Consider the following 17,469-nt stretch of genomic DNA (forward strand, 5'->3'; position numbering starts at 1 on the left):
GGTACATCAAATAGCGTTAAGGCTTGTCCATGCCCAAAAGGCTGGAGGTGTTCAGAGACCTCAAATAACACCGGATCTGGTATCAAACGAACCCAAAACAAATGCACAACAGAAACCAAAGCGTGTATTCATTTTTGCTCCATTTGCAAAGGATCTTTTTTCTTCCTTATATTGGATCCGTTACAAAAGGATGACAACTGGACATGTGAACAAAGCTCAAAAAAAATCACGGACGATCATAAACCACTAAAGAAATGCTTGTCGCATTCTGATGAGATAGGGCTCATTCAGACATCAATCATTTTGACGTATGCATTTTCATTAGAGTTTCATCAGTTGTTTTTCCAAAAAAAGAAAAAGTTTCTCCACCTATCAGTGAAAAACAAACTCCACAGATGGCATCAGAATGCTGCAGGTTTTTTCACTGACCCATAGCATTGCTAATTTTGATCCAGGCTCAGTTGTAGGGCAAAAAACAACAACACATGAGTGCAGCGAGCTGCGCGGTGCTGACTCCAAACCTTCTTTACATTTGTCCACCGCCAAAGCTGCAAACAGGAGTGGTGGGGATGTCGACCCCCCACCAATCTGATAATGATGGCCTACTCCAACAACTGCTATGACAAAATCCATTCCTGGTTTTTACCGGTGTTTTTTCCCCTCTGAAGTCAATGGGGACAAACCACTACTAATCTGCAACAGATGCAGAACGCTGCAGTTTGAAAATTAAAATAAACAAATACGTTTTTATTTCATTATTTTATATTTGTGAGCGGGATTGACACAAACACAAAGCAAGATCAAAACGTCTATATTGGACTATGAAAGAAATAAAATCCCTAATGAAGAGTCACAATTTCCCCATTAAGAAAGAAAGGCTCTAGAAATAATTGGAATATGGGAAGTACACGGAGACCTGAGGATTCTCCTAAGACTCACCAAGTCCTTGCAAACTACAAATCTTCATGTGATCGAAGAGAAGAAAGAAGCGTCTGTTCCATTGATATTTCACTGACACAAGGGCTCGTCCTCCTGTGACGTAGCTCTGCTTTTATCATGGAATACCTCAATATTAAGACACTTGGTTTATTACACGATTACCAAATAAAGGAATGTGATAACACTTTGGAAAGACCTAGGAACTGGAAGTGACCCACAACAGAGTAGGAGCCGCCAGGACATTTCTGGACCAACACAGGTGAGTCACGAAAGGCAGCAGCCAAGAAGGGTTCAGAAGTTCCCACTGTTCTCCACAGGACTGGAAGCACAGCATTACTCAGCCTTCCCGGCACTGGGGTAGTGAGGCTAAACACGAATCCTCACTGAAAACTGGCTTCAGAGGATAGAGATTGTTATTTATCCCAAAGGCCCCATCAAGACCACTAATCCCTCTGCTCTAAAGACCCATTTACCTGGGCCGATGATTAACGGGACTCAAGTCACTAGAAGCTGCTACTTTTGCCCAATAGCTTTGCCCCATTACGCTCTCAGTAGCCTTCTATATGCAGCAGGTGTAACTTGATCCCTCAGTGAAGACAGATTTGAGCTGTAGTGCAGAAGACAGGATGAAGTAAAGGGGTAGTGACTGATAAGTGGGAAAGGAGGCATATTTTTTAACAATCTTTTTTCTGGGCATATGAATCACTGTGGCCACCAGGACATCCAGCTATGTAAACAGTTACATGCTGCCGACCATAACAGAATCGGCTTCTCCTGCACGTTCTGCAGATGATCGCTCCATGTCTACAGGCGCAAATGTGCCCTGATCAACTTGTTACATTATCTGATTGTGATGAGAGGAGATCGACAATCTGCCGTGTAACGGGATCTTAGATTTGATGGATTTCGCCGACACCACAGACATCACTGCATATGAACGGATGGAGCCCCAAAAGATCCCCATATGGAAGGGCAACATTTGTCAAGCCTTTCAAAAGTCTGAAACCATGCGGAGTACATAATCAGGGCAATTATTTAATTCATGAGCTGAGAACATGACAATAGTGTGGAGGCATTTCTGCTTGTAACAGAATTGTATTACATCTCTGGTAAAAGGGGCTTTTCTCCAGAAGGAAGAGGGTTGGACCAAATACGTCATGGTGGCAACTTTTTGTCTAGACAGGTCCAGCTCCAACTATGCTTCCTGCTCACTGTAGTCCAGAATAACTTGGGGGAGGAAATGTAGGACTTGGGGGATGAGGTTGTACAAAAATGGATTTTAACTCTAATTTTTCAGTATACTTTGCAGCTCTTTAAATAAAAGTATCATTCATATTACCGGACATACAGTATGCAACTGCATCAAATTATGATAACTCTGTAAGACAATCTGTCTAAGTTCCTTATGTTGGAGCAGGTCTCTTGTAATGCCACATCTACAAGAGAAGACAAATCAAGACCTAGAATGACACTTTTGAGTCGTACTTTTAACATACAACTCAAAGTGAAACAGTCAGTGCCCCAAAGTGTTCATATGACTGCTGCAAAGACTACACACAAACAATAGGCCCCGTCCTGTGCTTCTGGAAGTTGAGAGAGCAACAGGCTGGAGACCACAATATAAAAGAGAATAACACAACTGTCCCCATAGAGAAATACTCACTTTTTTAAAGGTAACTATAGGTTTTATGCTTATACATGGCACCTCCGCTAGGACCATGACTTGTTCAGGAGTCTATAAATGGCTCCTCCTCTAGGCCCGTGACTTGTTTAGAAGTCTATAAATGGCTCCTCCGCTAGGCCCGTGACTTGTTTAGAAGTCTATAAATGGCTCCTCCGCTAGGCCCGTGACTTGTTTAGGAGTCTAGAAATGGCTCCTCCGCTAGGCCCGTGACTTGTTTAGGAGTCTAGAAATGGCTCCTCCGCTAGAACCGTGGCTTGTTTAGGAGTCTATAAATGGCTCCTCCGCTAGGCCTGTGACTTGTTTAGGAGTCTATAAATGGAACCTCTGCTAGGCCCATCATCATAAATTGACATTTTCCTTTAAAGGGAATCTGTCACCCCCAAAATCGTATATGAGCTGCGGCCACCAACATCAGGGGCTTATCTACAGCATTCTGTAATGCTGTAGATAAGCCCCCGATGTATTCTGAAAGATGAAAAATAAAGGTTATATTATACTCCCCCGGGGGCCGGTCCCGATGCGGCCAGGTCCAGTGGGCGTCGGGGACAAGTCCGGGGCCTCCTATCTTCATACAATGACGTCCTCTTCTTGTCTTCTTGCCGCGGCTCCGGCGCAGGCGTACTTTGTCTTCCCTGTTGAGGGCAGAGCAAAGTACTGCATTGCGCAGGTGCTGGGCCTCTCTGACCTTTCCCGGTGCCTGCGCACTGCAGTACTTTGCTCTGCCCTCAACAGGGCAGACAAAGTACGCCTGCGCAGGAGCCGCGGCAAGAAGAGGACGTCATCAAGTGAAGATAGGAGGCGCTGGACCCGAACCGCGACATCCATCGGACCCGGACCGCAGCGGGACCGCCCCGGGTGAGTATAATATAATCTTTATTTCTCATCTTTCAGGTTACATCGGGGGCTTATCTACAGCATTACAGAATGCTGTAGATAAGCCCCGGATGACGGTGGCCGCAGCTCATATACGATTTTGGAGGTGACAGACTCCCTTTAAGAAAACAAACCTAAAACGCTGGTGTAAACGCGTTATCCCAGATGCCCAGTTTCGTTCTCACATGATTGTCTATATTAAAGAAGGTGACAATAGATACTGCGACCAAAGTTCAACCAGATGGTTGTGTTTATTGCAGGAAGGCAAGGCTGCGGCTGGTAAATATGCAAGTAGTAATGGAGAATTCCCGTAACAGAATTGAAGCAAAACATTAATCTCTCTGTATCTGTTAAGTTAGTAAATCTCACTCGTTTTGTCTAGGGAGGTAACTAGTATAGTCACTATATGTTATACGGACACTGTGCAGTAGGGGCTACACCGCCGTGACCTGAGGATAACCAATAACATACAGGTATAGCAGGAAAGTTGATGCCAGGTTGCTCATCCTGAATTATGCAAGATTAGGCTAAAAGGGAATCTATCAAAAGGAGTTCACTCACCAAACTATGCATGTAACTCTTTCAAAGACAAGACCAGAAATACCGTTAACATGGCCAGTCTGTTCCTCCGTTACTGAGAAATCAGCGATTGAATTGATAAGCAAATGGATATTGTAGATCTGACGCCTCTGTCACTCCAGCTCTACCCAGTGCCGGCTCCTCCAGCTTGACTGACGACTCCTTTGCCTTAAGTTACACAGGATAAAGGCCGTCAGTCAAGCAGGAGGCAGCAGTGCAGTGCTGGAAAGGGAATAGAGCTGGAGTTACAGAGTAGAATCTGTCAATTTATGGCACTAAATTATGATTAATTTGCTAGCTGCCCTTGTCCATGCCCCAGCTGCAAAAATCTTCTCAAATAGTAAGTGGAGCTGGCTGAATTTACTCAAAAATAATGCAATATTTCAAGTCTATTTCATGTCTTTTTCCCCCCGAAAATCTTGTGAAAACATTTAATGCATCAGGATCCAACTTTTTTTCAGGGATTCAGAAGGACATCCAGGACACATGGGATAACACTAATACAAGTAGGAATTGAGTGCATAGTGTAAATGTTATGCTGTTAGGAACTCTAATTATATATATTATATATTTTATTTTTTACGTTCACAGTCATAGGCAAAGTTTTCACGTTTTACAAAATATGTGCAAAAGTACTCCCGCCCCAAGGTGATACTATGTACGGCAGCTATTTTGCACGATTTAGTGGCACTTTGTGACTTAATGAGTTGCAAAACATGCCAACTACACATACAGACATTTTTGTTTTGTAAAATTCATAAACTATGTCCATCATTTTGAAGAAAGGCAATGAAAACCACAAGACAAAAAAAAGGTAAGTGACAAAAAATATTCTAAATTGGGGCTTATATCACTGATTTATCTGTCCTTGTATAAAGAATAGGTTTATATAAAATATAGAAATGAACGCCATGTATTGATTATTACCCGGAATAGGGGTAGATATCATCCAATGCTCTAACATAAGCTATGCACTGAAGGAAGAGGCATGCGTTTGAGCATCTCCTCTCTATCATTTAGCTGCAAGCAGGGTCTAGCATGTCATTGTCACGATGTGTCCCCTGAATTAATCTGACGGATTAATGTGCCTGGTCGCAGGCGGGGCGATGCTTTGTGTTGGGAAGCGTGCCCTACTTCTTTCTCCCATGGTCTTGTTGCCAGGGATGCAGCTGCACGTTCACCGTCTACTAGAATGCACGTTGTGATTGGCACAAAGACACTCATTATGTGCGTGCACACAACACCCTGCGGACGCCATAACATCCCCCCCCCATCTCTGTGCTACATGTAACTCTGACAGAGGTCGTGAAAAATGCTCACATTACAGCAATACATAAAACCTGCTGTCTTGTTAGCTACTTATTGACACCATTTCTTTACTCAGCGGTAGGAGACATTACGTAACAAAGGGAAGGGTAGCCATTCTTTACATAAGATGGCTAGTAACATTTTCACTTCACAATTGATATCACAGGATGAAAATATTAGTTTGTCATCATCCTGTCAGAAGGAAGTTCTAAATATGACAACTTCCACAGGAGACCTTCTTGGTGACACATTAAAAAAATGGCGGCCAAAATGTTATTAAACTTATGGTGTGTTTAGAAAAGTAAATAAATGCTAGTTGCCAATTATCCGCCAGTGTAAGCGTTCCGGCGTTCGTCTGATGATTGAGTGACGTTTATAGTCTTTCTGCCTGTATAAGCAAGCAATTTAATGAGCACCAAACAACTTGTGTATAGTCTAATGGCGCTCGTTAATGGTATGTTCATTGATGGGCAAGTCTAAATGCACCACTAGGCCACGCTCACACGCTCAGTATTTGGTCAGTATTTTACCTCAGTGTGTGTAAGCCAAAACCAGGAGTGGGTGATAATACAGAAGTGGTGACGTGTTTCTATTAATACTTTTCCTCTGATTGTTCCACTCCTGGTTTTCTCTTACAGATACTGAGGTAAAATACTGACCAAATACTGATAGTGTGAGCATAGTCTCAAGCCACGGGCACACGTTGAGTATTTGGTGAGTTTTTTACCTCAGTATTTATAAGCCAAAACCAGGAATGGGTGATAAATGCAGAGGTGGGGACGTGTTTCTAGTATAATTTTCCTCTGATTGTCCCAGTCATGGTTTTGGCACGTGGCCTTAGGCTACTGCTATTCAATAATATAAGCAGAGGTCCTCTTTAACCTGATCAGTGATCTCAATTAATCTGTATTCACTGGTTTTAATGAACGCCAGAGGTTCTGTGTTATGGCCTTTTATTAGCTAATCCTCTTTAAGCAATAAATCTTGTGAAAATTTAACGAAAAGGAAGAAAACTTCCTAAATGAGACTGATCTCGTTTGTTGAACAACATTATTCTCTTCAATGCTTCATACAACAAAAAAAAAAAAATGACATCAGTGTTAAATACTTGCCTAAGGATGGCTATAGCTGGCCATACACTTTAGCTAGCTTTACAGACAACTATCCTCTAGTGATGATATGCTCGGATAAGGTGCTATCTGACCATGCTCGCGTGCTAACCGAGCGTCTTCGAAATGCTCGAATACTATGTTCGGGTCCCTGCGGCTGATGTCTCACATCACCTACAAGCACGTATGCTCTTCAATACTATCCTCCAAAACAAGTGCATGTTCGGCTCTTCCAAGCAGGCCTTGAGTGTACTTGGGCCGAGCACTCCGATTCCCATGTAAACATGGCAGTAATGAGCTGATCACATTGCTTACGTGGGCTTAAATATCATTGTTGTGAGCTAGAGGATTGAATAATCATAGGTCTAAGGGGTAACGTTTCTCCTTGTGGAGAGTAACATACCAGCTCTGGCATGCCAAGGTAAGTAGGCTTATTCGCCGTGCAATGCTCTATGCAAATTCCCTCTTCAGAGAGGAAGAGGATTTGAACTCCATAGCGCCACCTGTTGGAAGTAGCAATCCTACAAGTCACTATTGACCCTTTAACAAGCCTTAAAATGTGACTTGGGATAAAAGCCAAATCAGAATCATATCCATCTATATAATCGTCTAAGGGGTACTTCCGTCTGTTACGGAAATCCCGCGTCGCTGATTGGTCGCTGCCGGCCACGACCAATCAGCGACGGGCACAGTCCGGCTGCGAATTCGCCCTTCCCTACTCCCCTCCAGTCAGTGCCCCTTCCCTACTCCCCAGTCAGTGCCCCCATAGCGGTTTAGCAGTCCGTTAAATGGACTGCGTTATACCGCGGCATAATGCAGTCTGTTAACGCTGCTATTAACCCTGTGTGACCAACTTTTTACTATTGATGCTGCCTATGCATCAATAGGATCAGACTGGCATCAGTTTTTCTCTGATGTGGAAAGAAAAAACAACTTTTTCTCTACCTTCTCCATTCTGTCAGTCCATGAATATTGGACCGCACTCAGATGCCATGTAACTTTTTTCTCTGACCCATACGCTTGCATTGCTAATTTTGATCCGCTAAGGATCTGTCCTCCAGTAGTGTATTGACCGTTATCTGTATCCTGAAGAAGCAGATATTGATGATACCTGGACGCGGGCATGATGCGGCCTGTGGGCCACTGTTTTCAGGCCCTTGGCTGTCTTGGTCCATGGGCTAGGCTGAAACACCCAGTGGGCCGGAAGTGGCTCGAGGGCTGCACTTTGCCCAGGTCTGATATAGGCTATACTACCAATACAGTAGTACATAGCATCTGTCTGGTTAGGCTGGGATACCACTTCACAGGTCTTTGCTATCCATTTCCTTTATGCGTATTAATTCCCATAATGACACTGCCCTACTGCTGAAAGCTTCATCTTTCTCACAAGGAAACACTATACTTTGTAAATGCAAAGGGATCAGTGTGACAATGAAAATAGCACTTAAATTCAAAGCACTTAAATCGCATTTATCTTCTTTCAGCCCTGTATTTTCCCTACCTTCCAGCCATTCCTATTGGGTGAGATTTGAGTGTCCATTTACAGCATTTTACATTGCCAGTTAACGTATTTTGTGTTGATGAGGCATAAAAGGCCTAAACAGGTCATGAGCTGATGTGCTCAACATTTTTTTTTTCCCCCCCGAGTGCCACATTTTTATTATTTTGTGATTGTACCACTCCTGAAGGTTGTATAAAATTTGAAGCGGTATTCTGATCCGAGGTATATATCTTTATTTTATTTTTTTATAAAGCGCTAACATATTCTGCAGCGCTTTACAGTTTTGCAGACATCATCACTGTCCCCGATGGGGCTCACAATCTAGATTCCCCTATCAGTATGTCTTTGGAATGTGGGAGGCAGGGCCGGTGTCAGCACCCGGCGCACCGGGCAAATGCCGGGGCCCTGGGGAGAGAGGGGGGCCCACTCAAGCTGTCATAGATACAGCTGGGAGAGCAGAGCAAAGTCACTGCTGGCTGCGTTCTCTTAACCCCTATGTGCCAGCTCTGACAAGCATCTTCTCACTCAGTCAGTGCAGCCAAGCAGGCACACATAGGGGTTAAGAGAAGGCAGCCAGTGTGACATTGTTTGTGGGCGGAGAGAGCACGTTCTCTGCTCTGCTCTCTGCCCCTGGCTGGCTGCCCTGCTGCTGAAGTTATGAGACAGATTCAGGAGGAGCTCCTAGTCCTACCAGTGCCTGAGTGAGTGGCGCTGCTATATACTACGTGGGCTGCGCTGCTATATACTACGTGGGCTGCGCTGCTATATACTACGTGGGCTGCGCTGCTATATACTACGTGGGCTGCGCTGCTATATACTACGTGGGCTGCGCTGCTATATACTACGTGGGCTGCGCTGCTATATACTACGTGGGCTGCGCTGCTATATACTACGTGGGCTGCGCTGCTATATACTACGTGGGCTGTGCTATATACTACGTGGGCTGCTATATGCTACGTGGGCTGCTATATGCTACGTGGGCAGTGTTATATACTACATGACTGTGTTTATATGCGATCATGAATCGGGGTATGTGTTAAAGGGGGGGCCCACTGAGACTCTTTCGCCCGGGGCCCTCAAAAACCTGGAGCCGGCCCTGGTGGGAGGAAACCGGAGAACCCGGATGAAACACACGCAAACACGGAGAGAACATACAAACTCCTTGCAGATGTTGTCCTTGGTGGGATTAGAACCCAGGACCCCAGCGCTGCAAGGCTGCAGTGCTATATCGACAATACCATAATTCAATAAGTGGGGTTCCATTTCGGGAACTTTCACTATAGTAGACAAAAATGGTCCTCTGCATCTCTATTTAGGACTTCAGAAAAAAGGAGTGAAGATGACTGTACAATGAGCACAGCTATCCCCATACTTTGTGAGTGGTACTGATGAACAAAGAGGAGTCAGAGATTAATGGAGGCCAAACAGGCCAGGACACAGATTGTGTACTTCTGATCTAGAGAACCACAATGAAGGCAATCTACGTATTCTGTTTAGGGAACTGAAGACCTCTCAAGGAGAATCATTGTGCAACTTTACATATTCACCAGTGATCTTTTTTGTTTTATCAATACAAAAAAAAAAAAAAAAAAAAGATTTGTCGGATATCTGAGATCTCGGGCAGAACGTGGACACACATTGTTCCACCTCAATAAATAGATGTAAGTCATCTAGGTAAGGAACGCGTCAGAGATGCTAAGCTTCAATTCCAGTCTACTGCCACGTTTGTGTCACAGATGCAATTTCTCCAGCCCTAAGAGCCTGACACAAGGGGCAAATCACTCCATTGATGCTGACAGCTCTAGCTCAGGTGCCAGGGAGGTAGCAGAACCAGGCGGCCTTATCAGTGACACCTGCTATTCTTGGGATTGCCATATATACATCACACATGCTGGAACCATACACAGTAATAAATACATGTGTCCTTCTGATCTAGAAAAATAACAATGATATAGCTCATCTAATATTCATGTAGGCTTTATATGACATGGTTAGTAAGAACACTTGTAGAGCCTGTATATAGGTCTCATAAAGGTTTCTCTACTAGCTCCTTACTGTAGACATCATAGGAAACAAATAATGCGCTTCCACCGCTACTAATCACAATCGGACTGAAACTGCTCAGACCTTGGAATATTATTAAGGAGAATATGCGTCCAGAACACTAGTGTTACTAATCGTGGGCACGCAGCCTTAAAGTTTCACACTTTACTCCCATTGGGAGGCTCTGTTTCTCCTGCTCCCACGATGGCCACCTCAGTGGCATTAAGCGAACGTGCTCGGATAAGGTTTCATCCAAGCAGAATACCTTTGGGCGTGCTCGAATACTATGTTGGAGTCGCCGCAGCTGTTTAACAGCCGCATCACACGCAGAGTGCCTAACGAACAAGCCATCCCGGAGTGTAGCAGTTGTCGCACAGCTGCGGGACACGGAGTGGCGGCAACTCAGACCGAGTATCTTCGGCATGCTCCAATACAGCATGCTCGGATAGTACCTTATCCGAGCACATGCGCTCAACATTAATGGGGAGTCATAACCACGTCTTCCCTGCATTTCCACAGCACACAGAAGACATGGTTGAAGCTTGCCACTTCACTCCCCACATCAAACAGGCAGCGATCTTGAAAGCGGAAGAAAGGGAACCCTAATCTAGGTAGAGGAGTGCCTAGACATGACAAATGCTGTCTGAAGTTGCCTCAGTGTGAACATGGTCTTTCACTTTGCATGTATACCAGCTTATAGTTCAGCTATCTTGTGCGGTTTTGCAGCAATTTCTTGCAATTCCTATGGACGGATGTCTCATTCTGGCCCTGTCCTGCTCTTCTAGAAAATGGATCCATCTGTCCTGCTTCAATACAAATGCAATCAAATGTTACTCCCCCCAAATAAAACAAGGTAACTTGATGACAACTTGGTGTCCAACCACTGGGACTCTCCGTGATCGACAGATTGGGACTCTCTCACCCTGAGAACCAGGCTCTGCAGCCCCTTCTGCATTGAGCAGAGGTGAGCTCAGTAACCCCCATTCACTGTCTAAGGAACTGCCAGATATTCCCATAGACAATGATGGTTGTAGGCAAAACCATAGTCTGGCAGCTATCTCGCCCATGGGTTGACCAGCAGAGGACAATCCCCTTTAAGACATAGAAACTGCTCCCCCCATAAGAGGGAAAACCAAGCAACAGCATAGGCGGCAGCTCCAAAATCTGCCGAAGTACTAATATTAATGCTAAGGAAAAGCACATTGCCAACATCCCTGCTACCAAATGAATGAAGAGACCCTTCTATTAGACCTAGGAGGTGGGTGAAATGGAGAGTTCCCTCATTTATCTAGTAGGAGTCAAAATCCCCGTACTGATGGAAAAGTAAATATCACCCTGGAAGCACATTCATTTTACACATTTTCCAAAGACAAGAAATCCACAGTTATTTTTTTTTTACCCTCTCCTCGTCCACAGTAACATTGCTTGTGTCCATGGATCAGGTGTGTGCCAATTACATTTGTAGGTTTTCAGTCCAAGAGAGGCATGTTTGCTAAAAATTTGGCTTAGGAACTCTGCCCCCTCCTCCCCGGGACTTTAAAATGGGCAGGGGATGCGTTGAAAAACTGCATCCGCTGCCCATGTTGTGCCGAATTTTCACATCGTCCGTCGGTACATCGTGCCGACGCTTAGCGACGGACCAGTACCGACGGAAGTGTGGAAGAAGCCTTATACCCATCAGGTTGAGGATGAGTAATGTTTCAGGTCTCCCCAGATAAGAACCCGCTATATAACAGACTTGTGAAAAATGTGACAGTGCAGTGAGGTATCTGTTTTTTTTTAACCAGTGTCTACAAGTGTCAGGCAGGGCTGTGGAGTCGGAGTCGTGGCGTCGGAGCCCATTTTGGTGGAGTCAGAGTCATGGAAATTGATGGGTCGGAGGTTTGGCTTTCCGACTCCACAGCCCTGGTGTCAGAGACAACCCTATTGACAAGGGTGAGAGTAGCGCCCAGTTGTCATTTTAAATACATGTACAGTTCCAGAGAAGTGTTGTTGTGCCAAATTTTCTTATGGAAAAACAAGAATCTACTAAAACTGATGCATCCATAGTGGTGCAGAAAAAAGCTGGGGAACGCAAAAGCACAATAGGGTCTTATTTGATATAGGAGGCAAGAAAAAAAAACATGGGAGTTGCTCACCTGGTACAGTAAAGGCGTGAGTCATCACCTGCCGCAGGTTGTAACACCATAGACAGACAGAAATACAAAGAATATATGTGATTTACCCTGATGAAGATGGATGACTTTGAGAAGTGTTGATAATATAACCGCACCAAGTTTATCGTGTCTCCTGGATTTCGCTTTTGGATCATAATCAGCAGCGCAGAGGAACCACATACTCTTTATATTTCTGTATAGCTATAATGGTGACAAGTGATTCCCTATGGCCGGGGATCGGCTGCAGTGGTCATGTCATGTCACTGCAGCAGACCAGTAAAAATAATGTTTAGATTACTCATTCAATGATCTGCACTGTCACCTATGATAGTGAGAATATTATAAGTGCACATTAGAGTGACGGGGAGCAGCTCTGCATTTAGGAGAGTGCCGTCCTCCATTTCCTCCGCACTAGTAATGCAGGGAGCCAGCTTGTTGGATGGCAGCATTATCTGCACTACTACCCTACAATCAGACGGTTCCAGGGTGACATTTGTTGCATAAGCGGATGTACCTTGCGATGCGGTAAGCTGAAGGCTGATTTACAGCAGGTAATGCTGGCAGTAACATTAGGCCATTGATACCGTGCTTTGGGATTAGGCAGAACATTACGGCAATCACAACACGTGGCTTATGGAATGGTTTACTCTCGCACTGCTTGTGCCTATCTACACATTATATGAATTTTGGAAGAAATTTTAATGTTTCACTACTAAAAAAAAAAAAAAGGATAAAAATTTTTTTTAAAGGGGTTTAAAAAGAAACAAATACTATCACAATCCCCTCACAGTTACATTCCGGATTTTACCGGCTCATAGCTCAACATGGTAGGTAATGCCTACTCCGCCAATTACTGGCTGCAGCTGTTCTCTGGCTTTCTCTTCATGTTCAGTTTGGCCAAGGGCGGAGACAGTGGTGCCAGTGCTGATTGGGCGCCGGGCATCACGTGTCACAACAACACAACACAGCCCTGCGACCACGAGTGTCAACACTGCGGGAACGGCGCCGGCACAGGAGGAGTATAGGCTTTCTTATTGTATCGGGGCTGAACATTTGGTTTCAGAAGGGTATGTCCTAGGAGTGGACAACCCCTTTAAATAAAATTCTGATAGTTCTACTTCTGTAATAATGGCCAGTTCTTTTAAGAAACTCTGCCATTAGTCTCGAGTAAAAATCTAACATTTGTATCTCCATGGTAACAGACCACAAACAACTAGGTTTCATCCGCCAATAATACTTCCATCTGTCCCACTTCTTGCTTGGATGCATACAGGGGGATACAAAATAAAGGGACAAATAAAAGAGTAAGGCTGCCCTCACACTATCAGTATTTGGTCAGTATTTTACCTCAGTATCTGTAAGAGAAAACCAGGAGTGGAACAATCAGAGGAAAAGTATAATAGAAACATATGCACCACTTCTGCATTTATCACCCACTCCTGATTTTGGCTTACAGATACTGAGGTAAAAAACTGACCAAATACTGATAGTTTGACTGTAGCCTGAGGGTAAGTTCACACAGGGCGTTTTTGCTGTGTTTTTTATGCTAATTTTCAGCTGCTTTTTACAATACCAGCAAAGCCTATGAGATTTCAGAAATCTCATGCACACACATTGGTTTTTGGGTGTGATCAGTATTTTGTGCTTTGCTGCGTTTTTTTGGACATAGGTCATGTCACTTCTTTCAGCGTTTTTGCTGTGTTTTTTCACCCATTGACTTGAATGGGTGTTGAAAAAAACGCAGCAAAAACGCAGGTATCATTATTTGCTGCATTTTTGCTACTGAAAATCCAAGGACATTAGCATGAACAAAAAAAAAAAAACCGCACCAAAACCTGTGTTTTTGATGCAGCTTCTTTGCTGCCGAAAAAAAACGGAGAAATAACGCCCTGTGTGAACTTACCCCAATACTGCAAAATGATACTACATGGAGTATTTGTGATCCGCAGCCATAGTGGCACAAGCAGGAGGTCGGCATACGAGCTGCACATACATTATGGTAGCTCCTTTTTCCCTAAAGTAAGATTTATTTAACAGCCACATAATTTTCCCCATAAGTTACCCTGATTCATTGAAGAAATGTTGGTAGAATTCTGGTATAAATTGCTCTGAGAAGTCGCAAGTTTTTGGCATAATTTTTGACAATTTCACGCCAATTTCACTCAGCTGTGCCAAAAGGCGGAACTTGGGGGTGAAAGTGGTGCAAAGGGGGTGATACAAAAGCTCGTCTTATTCATAAGCTAGAAATCTTACTCCAGCCAGGGCCTAAAGTGAGATTTCTGACATGTCTAGTGTCACGCCTCTTCATGAATCAGGAGCATCTGAGGCCACTATGCCCCCACATCAAGTTTGGCACCAAATTCCCTGGTCTTGATGAATCGAGGCCCATGTTTTTGACAGTATAACATTAACAGTAGTGAAAAGTGCTTTACACATACAGTGGGGCAAAAAAGTATTTAGTCAGTCAGCAATAGTGCAAGTTCCACCACTTAAAAAGATGAGAGGCGTCTGTAATTTACATCATAGGTAGACCTCAACTATGGGAGACAAACTGAGAAAAAAAAAATCCAGAAAATCACATTGTCTGTTTTTTTTTCATTTTTTTTGCATATTATGGTGGAAAATAAGTATTTGGTCAGAAACAAACAATCAAGATTTCTGGCTCTCACAGACCTGTAACTTCTTCTTTAAGAGTCTCCTCTTTCCTCCACTCATTACCTGTAGTAATGGCACCTGTTTAAACTTGTTATCAGTATAAAAAGACACCTGTGCACACCCTCAAACAGTCTGACTCCAAACTCCACTATGGTGAAGACCAAAGAGCTGTCAAAGGACACCAGAAACAAAATTGTAGCCCTGCACCAGGCTGGGAAGACTGAATCTGCAATAGCCAACCAGCTTGGAGTGAAGAAATCAACAGTGGGAGCAATAATTAGAAAATGGAAGACATACAAGACCACTGATAATCTCCCTCGATCTGGGGCTCCACGCAAAATCCCACCCCGTGGGGTCAGAATGATCACAAGAACGGTGAGCAAAAATCCCAGAACCACGCGGGGGGACCTAGTGAATGAACTGCAGAGAGCTGGGACCAATGTAACAAGGCCTACCATGAGTAACACACTACGCCACCATGGACTCAGATCCTGCAGTGCCAGAGGTGTCCCACTGCTTAAGCCAGTACATGTCTGGGCCAGTCTGAAGTTTGCTAGAGAGCATTTGGATGATCCAGAGGAGTTTTGGGAGAATGTCCTATGGTCTGATGAAACCAAACTGGAACTGTTTGGTAGAAACACAACTTGTCGTGTTTGGAGGAAAAAGAATACTGAGTTGCATCCATCAAACACCATACCTACTGTAAAGCATGGTGGTGGAAACATCATGCTTTGGGGCTGTTTCTCTGCAAAGGGGCCAGGACGACTGATCCAGGTACATGAAAGAATGAATGGGGCCATGTATCGTGAGATTTTGAGTGCAAACCTCCTTCCATCAGCAAGGGCACTGAAGATGAAACGTGGCTGGGTCTTTCAACATGACAATGATCCAAAGCACACTGCCAGGGCAACGAAGGAGTGGCTTCGTAAGAAGCATTTCAAGGTCCTGGAGTGGCCTAGCCAGTCTCCAGATCTCAACCCTATAGAAAACCTTTGGAGGGAGTTGAAAGTCCGTGTTGCCAAGCGAAAAGCCAAAAACATCACTGCTCTAGAGGAGATCTGCATGGAGGAATGGGCCAACATACCAACAACAGTGTGTGGCAACCTTGTGAAGACTTACAGAAAACGTTTGACCTCTGTCATTGCCAACAAAGGATATATTACAAAGTATTGAGATGAAATTTTGTTTCTGACCAAATACCGTACTTATTTTCCACCATAATATGCAAATAAATTGTTAAAAAAACAGACAATGTGATTTTCTGGATTTTTTTTTCTCAGTTTGTCTCCCATAGTTGAGGTCTACCTATGATGTAAATTACAGACGCCTCTCATCTTTTTAAGTGGTGGAACTTGCACTATTGCTGACTGACTAAATACTTTTTTGCCCCACTGTACATTAAAAATGCGGGGAGAAAAAAAAGATATAGTAAAATAAGGCAGGATGTACTTCAGTTTTTGGCACAAATTATTGGGGTATATGCACGTTGGCCATGAGAAAGGCTTGCATCGAGAGTTGTACCATTTGAACCATCAATCCCTGAATACATCCTGTAAAGGACCAAAATGTATAATACTAAATGAAAGCATGATTGTGGACTCAGCCTGTCCCTCCTAATGCCGGGTGTAGAGAAATGGCTTGAAGGTTGCATGTGTAAATTTGCATTAAACCATCAATCTTTATTTCCATGAAATAAGAAAACCCTTTAAAAAAGCAATTCGAGGAAATTATGCAGATCGTCTCTGGTGGAACCAGGTTCTGTGCCAGTCACTGACGGTCAGATACTGATGCAGCGGAAGACATCTGTTCCAGCATCTTTGGTTCAAAGGCATAAAGTGGCTTTTTTCCCTCTTATAAATGCAGAAAACTAATACAAAACAGGACAATTTAGAGAAAAAGAAGCAGACGCCTAGCAGATGGCTAAACTAGAAAAGAGATAGCGAAGGGGCGGTGGGAATCGAGCAGAGAGGAAAACAGCTCCTCCTGATGAGAGGAAAATAAAAATACACCAAAATCAATGTTTTGTCATTATGGGACAATTACTGCTCCTCAAGTGCATGACAGTGTCTCTACAAGAGCAATTTCAACAGCTGCAAGAAGAGACAACCTGCTCCAAAAGTACAATCCGATTCTGTGTGACAATCGCGTGGTGGGACATCTCACAAGAAAACATCTACAAACAAACAGAGCCTTGTCTGTCCCTGGAAACAGCTAAAGGCCTAAACGTTGCGCAAATGTTTTCTGGGTCAATGTCCTGGCCAGGAGTACACACACAACTGTAGATATTGGCAGAACACATCACTTGTGGAGAACCCCAGTTTGGTTGATTATTGAGTCATCTGGACCTCTGAATTGCATCCAGGATGTAAAGTAGTGTTGTCCAACTCCAATCCTTAAAGCCCCCCAACAGAGCATGTTTTCAGAATTTAGTATTGGATGGTAGTACCACCTGTGTGATACCAAGGAAATCCTAAAACATGACCTATTGGTGGACCTTGCTATAAAGCCTGCCTATGTTGGATAAAGGTGGGACATTAATGGAGTTGTCCATGAACAAAGAATGGTTTTGCAAAAGCGCTTGAAGGACACAAATGGAACTTGTGGTTGTTGGAAATAAATGAT

The 17,469-nt window shown here is 43.9% G+C and overlaps 1 protein-coding gene across 4 annotated transcripts in view; it reads right to left on the reverse strand.

Annotated features, from left to right (window-relative positions):
• CDC42SE2 (CDC42 small effector 2) overlaps positions 1-17,469 on the reverse strand; it is a 117,981-nt gene that overhangs the window by 60,140 nt on the left and 40,372 nt on the right. The gene's annotated exons all lie outside the window — the stretch shown is intronic.

The sequence above is a fragment of the Ranitomeya imitator genome, chromosome 1, assembly GCF_032444005.1.
Source record: "Ranitomeya imitator isolate aRanImi1 chromosome 1, aRanImi1.pri, whole genome shotgun sequence".
Lineage (NCBI taxonomy): Eukaryota > Metazoa > Chordata > Amphibia > Anura > Dendrobatidae > Ranitomeya > Ranitomeya imitator.